Raw genomic sequence first — 15,980 nt, forward strand, 5'->3', positions numbered from 1 at the left:
GTGTTCTTCTGAATTTATGCGCTTGAAGCAAAACCCGATCCCTAACGTTTGAGAAATTATTATTTTTTTAAAATAATAATAATTATAATAAATAATAATAATGAAATACAATCTTGGAGTAAGTGTGCTGGCAATTTGATGTCGGTGCGAAACAGTGAAAAATACAGTTCAGTTCAATTTTATTTGTTTAGCGCTTTTAACAACGGACATTGTCTCGAAGCAGCTTTACAGAAATATATAAACACAGGAGACAGAGGAAACACTCCCTAAGATGATATGAGGAAGAAACCTTGAGAGGAACCAGACTCAGAAGGGAACTCATCGTCATCTGGGTCACGACGGATAGTGTGAGAGTAAAAGAAAGTTCATTATGGTTTTAACATGAAGTCTTTGTTGAACTAGTCCGCTGTTCACTAAAGGAGACTTGCGTGCAAAACTGCATGTGGTAATTGCAGTCCCAAGGCCATCGCAGCAACCGTAGTCCCAGCAACCACAGCGAGAACGTCCATGTGGAATTGAAGTCCAAGACCATTTCATAGTACTTCAAGCGGTACCATCTCCAGGCTGTAGCGTCCAGTTGTAGGGCATCTGGATGGATCAGAGCAGAAAAGGTCAGGATCACTTGCATCTCCATAAAGTCATATCTAGCTCGACAGCAACCGACAAATTCACTGAGCACATCACGATCATTTTCAATATAAACATGTTTCAGAGCGGAGTTCTCCTCTAAACGTTTGTTAGTCACTTAATGCCTTTTTATAACTTACTAATTGCAGCGTGCTGCGCGAATCTCGACTGTATCGGTTTAGATTATTCAGTTTACTCCGACATGAGCACTGCTGAAGGAGAGGGAATTGAAGGTTAAGATGGTTTATGGCACTACAATTGTCCTGTAGTCATTATTAATCTGTCACTATAAAGTCCTTTAGCCTCCGAGCTTTTACACATCAGTGTGTCAAGCGACTTTATAGCCAGCGTTAAACTCTGAAATGTTTGAGATTGTTAACACAGCTGAGACTCTGATAGACCGGGCAGAATGACCTTTCGGTCTTTTGGTCTATGCACAGAGTAGATACAGGCTTCAAAAAATCTCCCCTCTCTCACTCTCTTTCTCTCGCTCTGTGTCTCTCTCTCTCACACTCTTGCTCTATCTGTCTTCTCTCAAATGGGAAATTCAAAAGAGCCAGTGGCAGAGATTAATTTGGGGCAGCAGAAAGATACAGATGGCCTTGGGCTTCAAATCTAAAATGGAAGGCAATGTATTTAAACCACTTCAAGCATACACATCCCCAGTAAACCCCCCCCCCCCCCCCCCCCGTTGGACTTTTTAATGTTTTTACCCACATTTTGTCGTCCCCCCACCTTGTCTCTGTTAATTCCTCTGGCAGCCCACAGATAAATTCGCACCAATGTGAATGCCTGTCACAGCTCCCGCGAATCCTCAGTAGCCAAAAAAAAAAAAAAAAAGAAGAAATAAAAATCCGTCTTTCTTTCTTTCCTTTCTCTCGTCACGTGGGACTCAAGTCTCCGAACACACACTATCTCTTTCTCTCTCCCACTCTGTGGTCTTAGTCCCGTTCAGTCATATTTGCTCCTGTCGATTGGGAACTGGGAGAAGGAAAGAAAATGAGGGAGAATGAATAGGAGACTGGCAGAGAGAACGAAAGATGATGCATGAGTGGGGAAGAGAGAGAGAGAGAGAGAGAGAGAGGGACAGAATGAATTGGCCCTTTTCACTTCATTGCTTGCAGTGTCTTCTGGTTCAGTGGAGATGAGACAGTTTGGGGATGATGTCTTTCTCTCTCTCTCTCGTTCTCTCTCTCTTTCTTTCCTGTCTGTGGGCTGATAAGCTTTACTGTCAGACTTTCTGACTTTCATTAAACTCCCCTCACCCCCCCCCCCCCAATTCCACCCCCCAATCTGTCTGCCTCTGAATGCAGAGGCCCGGTAACTCCTACATGAAGTGCTATTCAGAGGAAACTCGCACCTCGTTCTCTCACAGACAGGAGGGAAAGCAGACTTAGTGGCGCTTAAGTATTTTATTTTCGTACTGTTCTAGAAAATGCATGTATTTATAATTAAACTGAAGTGATTATACCCTAATTTAATCATCAAAAGACGTCAAGCAGAAAGCAGAGCGTGTATCGTGTGGTGAGAGGCAGGACACCAGTGCTTTTAGTTCTAAGAAGGTATGTGCTTTATCAGTGGGAAAATCCAAGCACTGTAATGCAACTGGAGTAGTGAAGTTAAACAAGGATAATCCAGAATCATTGTGAAAACACAGATCGAACAAGGAAACAACTCGATGCAAATAAAAATTGCATGGCGAGACTTCGCAACTCTATATTGGCATAACTGGGAAAGGGACAAACCAATACAAAATAAACACAGAACAGGTGAACACAATCAGATAGCAAAGCAGTGACAGGACAGGGGTGGAGACAGAACAGAACAGCTTTACTAGAAGAACTATGATTCAAATGAAGACCTTGTGACAGGAGGTTGCTATTTTCACCTTCCAGACAGATATCACGTATGCTAGACGTGCTACTGTAGCACTTACGGTAGTAGTCTTAAAGTGTTGCACGCCAGCTAGCTATTGCTAGACCATTTCGGCAATAAACGTGGCCAAGAATCACCTACCTTCATATGAAGTGGTCACATGACTGACAAAAACACCAGCCATAGACTTCTTCCCGGAGTATTTCAGGGAGCACCTCGAGGAGTATCTTGCTGACTCCTGACCAAAGTTCAAACAAAGCTGGTTAATATGTTTCAGAGATGTAACACCCTGAACTTGTTTATGTATTTTAAACGCACTGAATATATTTCACCTGTGTGCGTTTTTGAGACGCTTTTCTGCTCACTACATTGTTACCGTATTTGAGTTACCGTAAGCTTCTTTCTGACCATTCTCATCAACCATGTGTTTCCACCATCAGAACTGCCTCTCATTGGATGTTTTTTGTTTATTGCAAAGTCAAAAGTCAAAGTCAGAGATCACGATTCCCCCAACGCCCCCCCCCCCCCCCAAATCTACCCATCCATCCATCCATCTATATACCTCTTATCCTTTTTCAGGGTCACGGGGAACCTGGAGCCTATCCCAGGAAGCATCGGGTACAAGGCATGCCCAGGGTACACCCTGGACAGGGTGCCAGTCCATCGCAGGGCACACTCGCATACACACTCACACACCCATTCATACACTACGGACACTTCAGACACGCCAATCAGCCTACCATGCATGTCTTTGGACTGGGGGAGGAAACCGGAGTACCCGGAGGAAACCCCCACAGCACGGGGAGCACATACAAACTCCGCACACACACAGCCCCGGCGGGACTCGATCCCCGGACCCTGGAGGTGTGAAATGATTAGACTTGCATGACATTAATCGTGTCATGTTGACTTTATTGGAAGTTACTGAGGATGGGATATAACCCGTTCAACGCGCGTGACCAGTCAAACAGGTTAATAACTACAAGAAGTCAATAACAAACCTAATAAATGTGATAACGGTCCCGTAAAACGTTTTTACAGACCTCCGTGGATATGCGTCACACCGTGGCACAAGAGCGTTCAATCCATCAAATGTTGCAGATATTCATTGGTGGGAACATCATGAACGATTGTAGACCTACAACGCATGGAACTGTTAGTATTCTGTTTGAATCGTCCATGAGTGACTTCTGGCATCATGCAGAACAGTGTGATCGTTGGAACAAAAACAAACCCTTGGCATAACCGTGCTGTTATTACGTTCTTTTAAAATCAGAAGTGGTACTTGCGCAACATTGTAGTGTCCTCTTTTATATTAACTGAAGTCAGTGGTCGTGCACGACATGCAGATTTGCATCCCATAATTCCCTGTAGCTGACTGAGTCGTGCGTGCAACATTTTCATTTTCGCCATCTGTTTGTAGTTGGTGCGTGAGCTGTGCACACTTTATGGTGGCTTTTTAGAGGGCCAATTCTCACATTCTGGTCCAAAATATCCAACACTATCTGGAATTTCTTGTATTTTTTTTTTTTCTCTTTAACTCTTGAGAAAAGAATTCTTTGCCAGTTTGTTTGTTTGTTTGTTTGTTTGTTTGTTTGTTTATTTATTTATTTTTGTAGAGTATGAAAGAGCCTTGAATTAGGTTTTGAACATGAGTATAAAAACATGAAAGCGTGCGAAATTTTGCGCGTCGTGAAACGCCTGCGAAGTCTAAACGGGACTCTGTGTGCTTTTAGAAAGTCATGGAATGAACACCATATGAGCGTGCCATGTCAACACGGCTCGCACTCGTACTGACCTGAAAATGAAATGCAGTACAGGCGAAGACTTTAAAATGGAAACCTGGTGATGGAATGAAATGAAATGTACTGGCATGTGCTAGAAGCGGCTTAAAAAGAAATCTGGCTAGACGTCCACGGGCCATGCGGGTTATTTTACTGATGTAATGCAGAAAACAGTTTATAGCGTGGGGTGCACTCTCCTCAGGGACCTGCGGTTTTGGATGATTAGCGTCCTGAGATTAATTGTCCTGGGACTTTCCTTCAGTCGATGGATGACTGTTGTGATTGAGTCTCCCTCTGTTTTCTAGCGCTTTAAATTTCCACAATTACAACGTGAAAATTGAAAGAAAAAGTAGGAATCGACCTCAGATATGCATGTAGTGCTGCGTTTCGCTACTAAATGCATGAGAAATGTTTATTTCCCTCCACCTGGTCTTTAGCACGATAACAATTTCATGGCAAAAATTGGCCTGTAAAATTAAAGACATCTGTGAAATGGTTCTAAATGTCTCCTCTGCTGTGACATGAGAGAGAGAGAGAGAGAGAGACAGAGAGAGAGAGAGAGGTAGAGAGAGAGGCAGAGAGAGAGAGAGAGAGAGAGAGAGAGCAAGAGGGGTAGAGAGAGAGACAGAGAGAGAGAGAGGCAGAGAGAGCGCGAGAGGGGTAGAGAGAGAGGCAGAGAGAGAGAGAGGCAGAGAGACACACAGAGAGAGAGGTAGAGAGAGTGAGAGGGGGAGAGAGAGAGAGAGAGGCAGAGAGACACACACACAGAGAGAGAGGTAGAGAGAGAGAGAGCGAGAGGGGGAGAGAGAGAGGCAGAGAGACACACAGAGAGAGAGAGAGAGAGGTAGAGAGAGAGAGAGAAAGAGAGAGCAAGAGGAGTAAAGAGAGAGGCAGAGAGAGGCAGAGAGAGAGAGGCAGAGAGACACACACACAGAGAGAGAGAGAGAGGTAGAGAGAGTGAGAGGGGGAGAGAGAGAGAGGCAGAGAGACACACACACAGAGAGAGGTAGAGAGAGAGAGAGCGAGAGGGGGAGAGAGAGAGGCAGAGAGACACACAGAGAGAGAGAGAGGTAGAGAGAGAGAGAGAGACAAAGAGAGAGCAAGAGGAGTAGAGAGAGAGGCAGAGAGAGCAAGAGGGGTAGAGAGAGGCAGAGGGAGAGAGAGAGAGAGAGCAAGAGGGGTAGAGAGAGAGGCAGAGAGAGAGCGAGAGGGGGAGAGAGGCAGAGAGACACACAGAGAGAGAGAGGTAGAGAGAGAGAGAGAGCGAGGGGGGGGGAGAGAGAGAGAGAGAGAGAGAGAGGCAGAGAGACACGCACAGAGAGAGAGAGGTAGAGAGAGAGAGCGAGAGGGGTAGAGAGAGAGGCAGAGAGAGCGAGAGGGGTAGAGAGAGAGGCAGAGAGAGAGACAGAGAGAGAGTTAGAGAGAGAGGCAGTGAGGTAGAGAGAGAGAGGTAGAGAGAGAGACAACAGATCGATGCTGGATCTAATGGTCCTCTTTCTATCTCCCTTTTTTGTCAGCCTGATTCCATTTACTCACCTTTTCATTTATCCTCTATTTTCTTTTCTTTTCTTTTGACTCTCTCTCTCTCTCTCTCTCTCTGCAGACCAAGGCCAGCGCTTCAGTGACTCTGAATTCAGGATTATAATATGGCCCGTCGATGAACTGGACGTTTGGATGGCTATGCTATTCGGCCCACGATGAATAGACTGTGATTATCTTTAATGACGCATGGATTCCATTAAAACATTCATAGCACACTTGGTGGCACGAGTTATTGTAATAACTTTGTGGCGTGAGCGAGAGAGCAAGAGACAGAGCGAAAGAGAGAGAGAGAAAACAGCATATCATAGCACATCTTTAATATTAAGCACTTTGCAATGGCTTTTCCAACTCGCATCAGAACAGTCCTAAAACACCCTTTCTACCCTATTAGAATCATCTCAGTTTCTCAATCGAAAATGTCTGACGCTCATTATTATGCACAATTTTTGTGTAATTGTGGCATTCTTTTAAATGTAGTTCATATCTATCTATCTATCTATCTATCTATCCATCCATCTCTGTAGACTGACCATAACAACCCACTTGACTTGACACTCCAGATGCATGAATGTACAATGTGTAAAATATTTCATAAGAGTATTTGGGGCTTAAACGTACAGTTAAGCTCTGTAGTTGTACTTAAACAGAACGTTTGTTATTTTCTTGCGTAGTTTTATTTCTTTCTGCAAAATGCTGCTTTCAAACCTATAGGCACGTCTACATCTCCATCTAATTGTGGGTGCTCCTGTGCAGAAAATAACAGCACTGAGCTGCTCACTGTGTGGTCCGGCTCGGTCGGAGACATTTGTAAGAGGATCTCTGACCATTCTCGGTGCATGACGTATTTTTTTTCAAGTCATAGATGTGTATGTCGTACACTTTGTGCATATGGATGCCCCTCTTCCAGTCAGTCCACATGTTTTCAGTAGAGATGAAATCCGATGAGATTTCGTGCCCTTGAATCATGTGTCATTATTATTACACTGAAAGATTGATTTATTAACCTCCTGACTGAGGTAACCAATTATGGGGTTGAAATTCCCTCATACTTAGTGTTGCTATAGATCTTTACTATATCCCCTGGACCACCAGCCAGAAAACAGCCCCAAATCATCCCTGGTCCTTCTCTATATTGAATTCGGATTTATCCGGATTCATCTGACCACAAGACATGATTCCAGTTGTAGTTACAGTGGAGCTTGTTAAGCTAATTGTTGGTTGCGGTCATGGAAGGTTTTAGTATTGCAAAAATTCCAAACAGGTTGCTGTAATGGAAGTGGCGTCTCATTGAATCAACTTTGGGTTGTTTTCCCTTCACTGGAGATAGGGATAGTATTAGACATGTAGGAACTACTCACAAGTATGTTGTTGACTGATACTTTGGGCCTCTTGGTTCCAGTGAAGGGAGACTGTAATGCTACAGCAAACAGACATTCTACACTATTGTGCACATTCAATTTTATGGCACCAGTTTGAAGAAGGTCCACATATGGGTGTGATGGTCGGGTGTGAAAACTTCCAGTTGAAGAGCAAGAAATTATTTTGTGGGAATGTGAAGTTATCTTTGTTACTTTGGCTAAATTTGGTGCGTGCGTGTGTGTGTTTGTGTGTGTGCTGGACTTTATGACTCTGTTAATGATGATCCGCTGTTTACAGATGCTTTACACATTTCACACCGACACTCGATCCTGCACCTGACCGGCCGGCTGGGAGTGCTTGACATACGAGGCGTTGGCAAAAAAAATATACAACTTGTCGACTGCTCCATTCATAATGCAGAAACATCTGGCCAGCTAGGGGAGGAAAAGAGAGAAGAAAAACAGTGAGGTTCATTGAGAAAGGTAGAGGCCAGCTGTGAGATGAAGCAGCAGGCGAAGGTGGCTGTTGAGAAAGAGCGCCAGTGGGATAAAAAAAAGTGCTTGGTTTTTAAAATTTTTTTTTAATTAATTTTTTTTTTCCTCCCGAGGAGGGAGGTGACGTGATGTCATGTTTTCACTGACTGTTAGGTGAACGCGCAAAGGGCTTGAGGAGGTCGTGAAAAGTCTGCCACGTCTCAACGCAGATCAGCCGAGACGTGCGCATTTTATAAAGTCGTGACTGTAAGGTTGTGGAATGAGCTTGGGAACAGCATCCAATCAACACAAAGATTGGATATAAAAGAGGCTGATGCAAACCTGAAAGAGAAATGCATTAAAAGGTTATGAGAATAAAATGGGAAAACTGCTGAGGTGAAGGGATGTGGATTCAAAGCAAATGAAAACGGCAAGAAATGTGCTTGTGTATGCTAACAGCAGCCCTTTCTATACGAGGTTAAGGAGACATTGCATGCCCTTGGTATTATAAGGTTTCCAGTTAACCCAGACGTGACCTTGTATAATAGGAAGGTCACAACATGTTTACACACAATTTCAGGGACCACCCGGGGACCTTTTTATTTAATTTATTTATTCATATATATATTTTTGGTCTGGAAATCCGTTTTAACGATCCACATTTTTGCATTAAAACAGTTCCTGCGCAAAAAAACAGCACCGTCGGCTTCCCCTTTCTCCTGTGCAAAAGTTTACACCCCCCTGGCTCTTAATGTGTCGTGTTGCCTTCTTGAGCACCGGTGAACGTTTGCACCTTTTTGTAATAGTCGTGTACGAGTCACTCAGTCGTCCTCGGTGTGAAAAGACGGATCTCATCATATAGTTACTGCTGAAAAGGGGTCAGATGTGCAGGAGGAGGAATTTCAGATCATTACTTCTCACAACACGGCTATTACAGTTCAATATTTAATTCAGTTCAAGTCAGTATTTCCATGAGTTCTTGCATGAACAGCCTGAATAGCATCTGAAATGGGCTGAGGTCTGAACTCTGACTTTCTCGTTATTAAATATAAATGCTTTTTTCACTTAGTCGCTAGAGTTCACTCAGAATGGTGCAATTTTTTATTTTTTTTTCTTATAATAATAAAAAGGAATGACCAGAGTGGTTTGAGCTGATAGAAAGCTACAGTTGCGCATTCTGAGATGCTTTTCAGCTCACCACTTATGTAAAGCGTGACTATTTGAGTTCCCATTACCATCCTGTAATCTCAAACTAGACTGTTGTGTGCGAAAATCCCGTTAAGTGAACAGTAACCGAACCTTTTTAAAGCATTTTAAGCATTGTGCTGAGGCAACATGATTGGCTGTTGGCTGGTGAGTGTACATTTTAGATTATCTCCCTTCTTTTTCTCATCCCAGATATAACCTTATAATACTAATATGATGTTTGTTCAGGATCATGGAAGTCATTTACAGTTTGATCTGTGTATATATAGACTAAGTGAGGAGGCTCTCACACTTTCTCACATGGTTTTTATCGCGAGTGTCTCTATCTCTCTAGAAAATTGCCTTCAGAGACCGACCCTTCGGATGATTAGCAGCTAATGCCTTGCAGGATTTGCTTCGATCGATGGCCGACTGGTACGGTTGTGTCCCCTCCCATTTCTCTCAGCCATTTAAGAAGCCACATGGCTTCCTCCATCTGTTCAGCTCCAATCGACGCTCCTATCTCTAGGGGGGCAATCAGAAAAGGGCTCAAGGCCAGCATTTGCTTCAGTGCAAGCAATGTAGAAATTAGCATCCATCTTTTTTTAAGACGGATACACTTCAGCTAATCGTAATTCCAGGGCAAACCAGTCAATAGGTCCCAACAGATTACAGTGAGATGTTTTTCATACATAAAACCGCCCAAATTCTAAACACCCACTGTGTTCAAAACGGCAGCCTACTTAGTATTCCCTGTATTAGCTAATAAGCAGCACCATACAGCAAACTAATACAGGATATTGAATTGATAATATCCAATACTGGATTAGGTTCACTTCATTTCAAATGTAAAATCTCTACTTTCTATTCATTACATTTTCATGCATCACTACATTATAATCTAGGGCTGTAACTAACGATCATTTTCATAATCGATTAATCGAAAGGGCTGGGGGGGGGGGGGGCAAACTTTCAGTACCATTTTTTCCCCCCCATTTATTTAAAATAAAACCCACAAACTGAGTGTTACAAATAGAAACACTCTTTTATATAAAACTTATGAAATGATCAAACTTATAGACGGTAAACTGAAGAAATTAATTTTCCTTGACTGGGTATCTACTAAAGTTAGCGGCGTTGCGTTACGTGCGTTTGAGGTCATGAGCCGTGGACTGGGAAACGGCTTATACTTCCGCTTAGTAAAAAAAAAAATGCTAGTGTTCCATTTGAGACGATATTACCTTTCTAAAATTCCTACACTAGACGGTAGAGTACACAGTGCATAGTGTAAGTGTAGCTATAGTACGCCATTTGGGACAGAACTTTAGTATTCACTCTCCGATGCGTGTTTTCGGAACATAAGTAACGTAATGAGTGAACGTACAGACCGACTAATCGATAACGAGATTCGTTTCCAACGATTTCTGTAATCGATTATTATCGATTATTTGCTGCATCTCTACTATAATCATATATTTGCTTAGTTATAAGGTACATTTTTTTTTTTTTTTTTTTTAGCGTCAGAGAGCAAAGATCTAAACTTTGACAGATTTGACTGCAAGAATGAGACCTAATACTATCAAAGTGATCTAGCAGTTGGGATGTACATTTTCCATTTATTATCACAGTGTATGTTGTGTCAGTTAGCTGTTAGCATTCGGCTTGTTTGTATGGTCCGAGCTATCATGCTAGCTAATTTTTGAGAGATTAGGAATAAAGCCGGTTTTTAGTTAGCCTTAGCTAATTTTTTCTCATGTTTCTTGGTAGAGGAAGGAAGACGCATGGATTTACCATCAGGAACTAAAATCTTTTTCTTTTTGTGACGTACGTTGTACTTTTCTACTTCAACTTGGGCACTCAGGATAGAACTCTTTACTGTCCAAATAGCAGTATGAAGACTATTTATAAACTAGATTATCAGTAATAATCCCAATCTAGCACTCATGACCATTTAATCTAGAACCTCAGGGCAGTAAAGCCAGTTTTGGTGCATTTGAGCTGCAATTAAATTCTGGTCAGTAGATCTCCAAAAGTCATGACTGTAATACAGTGTGTTCAACCAAATATGTACTAAAATAAGAAGAGAAAGTGGCAGGTGTTCCCATGTAGGGAGTTTTATTTTGATGGATGAGGTGAGAAACAGGCTGAAACAATTCCTGGGTTTGTATTTCCCATGCTTCCTGAAGTGTGGCTTTCTTCCCAATCAGAGATTAGCGTCAGGATAGCAGATCCAACCACTGCAGGAATGGATGGTGATTGGGGGGGGGGTTTACATATGAAATCAATAAGCATGCTCAATTCCTCCAAGAATGGAATATGAAATTAAGATGAAGCTCTGGGGATTGTTTTTAATTTTAATTTGGTCCAGCTGAGCTTGTGTTTATCCAAACTGTGCATGCTAGCACGAGATCTAAGCTAGTTAACTAAGCTAGCTATTTTTCATCATGTTCGCTTTGCCAACATCGTAATATGTATATTGTATTGTACACATTTCGTGGTAAATTTGGTACAGTTTATCTCACCGTGCTTATCCAAAACCAACACTGTGCAAGCTAGCATTCGGACTATGCTAGTTACTGTGTTTTGATTTATGTTCGCTTGGCCTAAAGTACCATGTATATTATTTTTGCACCCATTTTAGAATTTGCTTACATTTTGAACAGCTGTACTGTCAGTGTTCATCACAGCTGACACTGTGCATGCTAGCATTAGGATTAAGCTAACCTGTGTTTCCCTTACGTTACCTTTGCGTAAATAGTAATGTGTTTATTATTATTTTTGACCAATTTCTTTTGGTATGGTGGTACTGTCAATGTTCATCCAGAACTGACACTGTGCATGCTAGCATAAGAGCTAGGATAGGTACGGTGTTTTTATGACGTTAGATGGAAATTTTTTAGACTACTCTGTTTAAATTTGAGTTTAAATCCGACACGAACACTGCGCACGCTCGCACCAGAGCAAACCTAGTTGCAGTGTTATCTATGTTATCTTGACCTAAATAATATCGCGTATACATGTGTTATGTGTCCCAATTATCCCAAAGAATAGTCCTAAACTCTGAGTTCATCCAAAACTGATACTGCACACTATACCGTCAGAGCTACGCCAGTGTTTTCAGTACACGAGTTTGGCCTACATAGTCACACAAGCTTGATTTTCCTCACATATTAAAATACTCCCTGCATTTCAATTTGCTTCATCTGGATTCAAGGAGTGCATTCAGAACAGCTCGTGCTCGTGTCAGGGCTCGGTTAGTTACCGTGTTTTCATTACGATAACTCGGCCTAAATAGTAACGTGTGTATTATTTTTCCTCTTTTAAAACCCTGCTGTAAATGTTTATCGAGCTGAATCATGCTCTAGCCTTGGGGAGAGCAGAGCCTGCAGGCGCGAGAGGACGGCATCTGGAAGGAATGAACACACGCACACCAGTGTATTTAGGGGATCCAAAGGAAGTGAACCCCATGTGTAGAAACGGAATCGGAGCTTGAGTGTGTGTGTGTGTGTGTGTGTGAGAAGGAGAACGAGAATTTGTATTTCTTTCCGTTTTATACATTACCTCATCATATGATTGATTCGCAGCACCGCACCTGCGAATACTGTACATACTTTCCTTGTTCCAAACACATTTATCAGCCTCAAGCCAACTGGGAAAGATTTCGGCTTTGGGAGGAAAGGTTAAGCCCTTTTTTTTTTTTTTTTTTTTTTTTTTTTGGTGACCTTTTTGATCCCTGTTTGTGTATTTGTAATAGTAATAGTCTTTTTTAAATGTTTTATTTATTTATTGTGATTTAATTGTACATTAAAATGCACTTAAACTGATTTTCAAATGATTTGATTGCATATTTATTTTCATTCATTCATTTATATAAAGCAGAATATGAACTAGTTTTCTCCGGGATTCGCACACACAAACACATTTCTATCCTTATTTAAAGCAGAGGTGCCCAAGTCTGGTCTTATTAGGGATCCAAGCACTCAAAACGCAGAACTTCTTTTAGAGGATTTTTAAATCTTGGAAAGTGTATTTCTAAAAAAAATAAATAATAATAATAATAAAAAAGTCACAAGACTAGAAAAAGACTAAGTATGTTTTAAATCTTTACTTAAAAATAGTTTCTGGGCTAGCATTCCTAATGTTTTTCGGTAACCCTGCGTCAGTTGACCTGAAATGTTTGTAATGGGTTATACTGCTTCATGATCTCAGCAAGATGCACAAGAACGTTAACCATTCGGAGTTTTAAATGTCCTGAACTTTAACAGGCAAGCAGTGTAGCTTGGCTGGAGAAGTAAGACTGGAGTAATGTTCCAGTGGTTTCTCAGCATCCTATAAGATTAGCATATTTCTTATTTTGGTTTCTCAGATGATAACAAGCAGTTAAAGAGATGTTCGTTCCATAGGGATTAAATGGCGAACCAAAATCTAGGGATACACCAAACTGTTGGTTTTACAGAAACCTGTCAATCTCCAGTGAGAAATCAAATCCACGAGCTTTACCTTGTAGCCTTAATACTCAACATTAGATGGGAATAATATGTTCACAGTTAGTCCATATATTAATATTGTTTCTTTTATGCATACAGCTTTTATATTATGCAATTTATCTATTAAGTAAAACGTACTGCTGTTGATTACGGACTAAATACTCACTATGCAAAACCTGCACCTCTTGGGATTACAGAGGAAACCGTTTGATTTGCAGCCCCACCATTAAAATGGTCTGCTAATTTAACGTACAAATCTATTTTCCTGACTTATATAAACTTCAAAATGGCCACTTGAAGCACGGCCTCCACCTTGCGGATCGACGTAATCAGTTGAACTTTTTTAAATGACGTTTCTGGCAGTTTTATGGTCCGGTTTTGATTTCTCAAACGCAAGCGTCGTTGTAATGTACTATGGCTGTACAATGGGCTGCCTGTGAAATTGGATATAGTGCGTAAACCAGTTCAAATATTTTCGTTAAAGATCATTAGTTCCACTACATGGACTTATAAATATATTTTATCAAAAGATCTTGATTGTTAAACAAATATTTAAAAACCCCCAGTTGCTGAAATAGTCCAAGAGCAATATTTTAGTCTAGCAGCCTGATTGTGAAAACAACCGGCTTTAATGTTCTTTCAGCTGAAGTTTATTCAAAGAGATCGGTCAGTATTCTTTAATTAGATTTTTAAAATTATTATTATTATTCATATCTAAAACCATTATGATTCTAGTAAAGCAGAGTAATATTTTTGCTGGTTGCATGGAATACACCACCACAAGACAAACATGGCGTCTTCCTTTTGTGTTTCTTGGTATTTTGGTTTTCCTGTTGATTCATGAGATATTCACTGGAACTATATATCTTTATTATGTGAATTGGGCAGAACAGTGGTGCAGTGGGTAGCCATGCCGTCTCACAGCTCCAGGGGTTTTAGATCGATTCTGAGCTCAGGTTACTCTCTGTGCAGAGTTTCCATATCGGTTTCCCAGGTAGATGGAACGTTTATGCTAAATTTCCCCTAGGTGTGATGGACTGGTGTCCTATCCGGAGTGTAGATCAGGAAAGAACCATAGCCCCGATCTGGGTGGCCATTTGAAATCGGTAATTATGGGAACCTAAAAGCCAAGCAAAACAAACGAACTGAAAGAAATCTGCAGACAAAACTATATGTTTTAAGTGCCATGGAATGGAATGAGGAGAGCGGTGAAGTCCGTGTGGTTTGAAATCTCTCCAATAGTCCGCTATATATATATATATATATATATATATATATATATATATATATATATATATATATATATATATATATATATATATATATATATGAATCTCAGACTTCTCAAATTCACTCTTCTGACGCTTACCAACTGGTAGGTTACATACATCATAGAGCTGGCTTTACATTTGAGGCAACAACAGGGGTTTCCACTATGCACTTCTCAAAACTGAGATCCAAGACTGAGACATTTTGAAACGCTTTTAACAGGAAGATCCAGACTTCGAGTTGGCTCGTATAAGCAGTCAACTCATTCTTCATGTCACCCATGAGGTGAAAAAGGGTGAATACGTTACCGTTTGGTAGATTCGGATGAAAGATCCTAGCAATGCAAGAAGTAGAAGGAGTCACTTTCGGCTTATGTCTGAAATATAGTTTGAACTTTATGATTGTTTTGATAATAAATTGGATAAATCAAAGCCCCACTGAACCTGATTTGCAAATGATTTTGATTGTTGTCACAGTAACGATACTGGATTTTTTTTTTGAATTGGTAACGTAAATGCACTATTCGGACTTCTACCACAGTACGGTTGAATGCTCGATTCTGATTGGTCAGAAGGTGAGCGTTATTATTGTCTAACCGCACAAGTTATTCCGGGAGTAACACGAATGTTAATATTAATCCTTTTCATTCTGATATGTTATTGTGTATATATTATTGTATATTGTATTCTATAGTAACAGCTCATACACAGGGACTCGTATGGCGGATGCTCCACATTAATTATAAATCGATTTAAAAAAAAAAAAATGTAAGCAATTCTTACAATCGTTGATGTGATGAAGTTTTTTGGAAGAAGTCTTGGTTGTAAGCACTCTCGGTCTCGATACTGCTTTCTTTTTTCCTCCGTTTTCTCATGACAAGCTACACTTTGTGTACATGTGTGTGTCTGTGAAAGAGAAAGAGAGGATAGTAAGAGAGAAAAAATGTTTATTGCAGCTGTAACGGAGGTGAGAACAGAAACTAACTTGTCTCGTGGACGTTCCACAACATTAAATCTAACTCTAAACCTTTCAAAAGTGTGACGTATCGCTCGTTAATAAATCAAACATGGTTGGCAAATCGCTGTGGTATAAGCGGAATAACACACTCCAGACTGTGCTGTTACACAAAAATGATGCCCCCCCCTCCCCCCCGTATGTACGGTCTGTCGTGTGTTATTCCTTACTGAACAGATGTGTTCTAAGTAGTTACAAACACCGAGATGAATTTTTGAGAAAGCTTCCCATCCCATCTGGTTCAGACTAGACATGTGTGTTGGGACTGGAATCCCTCAGGACAAATAAGTCACGCAGATGGGAGGGGTTTCATGTGGGTAAGCATTGAGGTTTAAGTTAGGTGACTAGTTTGTTTATATCTTGGG

This window comes from Ictalurus furcatus, chromosome 29 (assembly GCF_023375685.1).
Source record: "Ictalurus furcatus strain D&B chromosome 29, Billie_1.0, whole genome shotgun sequence".
Lineage (NCBI taxonomy): Eukaryota > Metazoa > Chordata > Actinopteri > Siluriformes > Ictaluridae > Ictalurus > Ictalurus furcatus.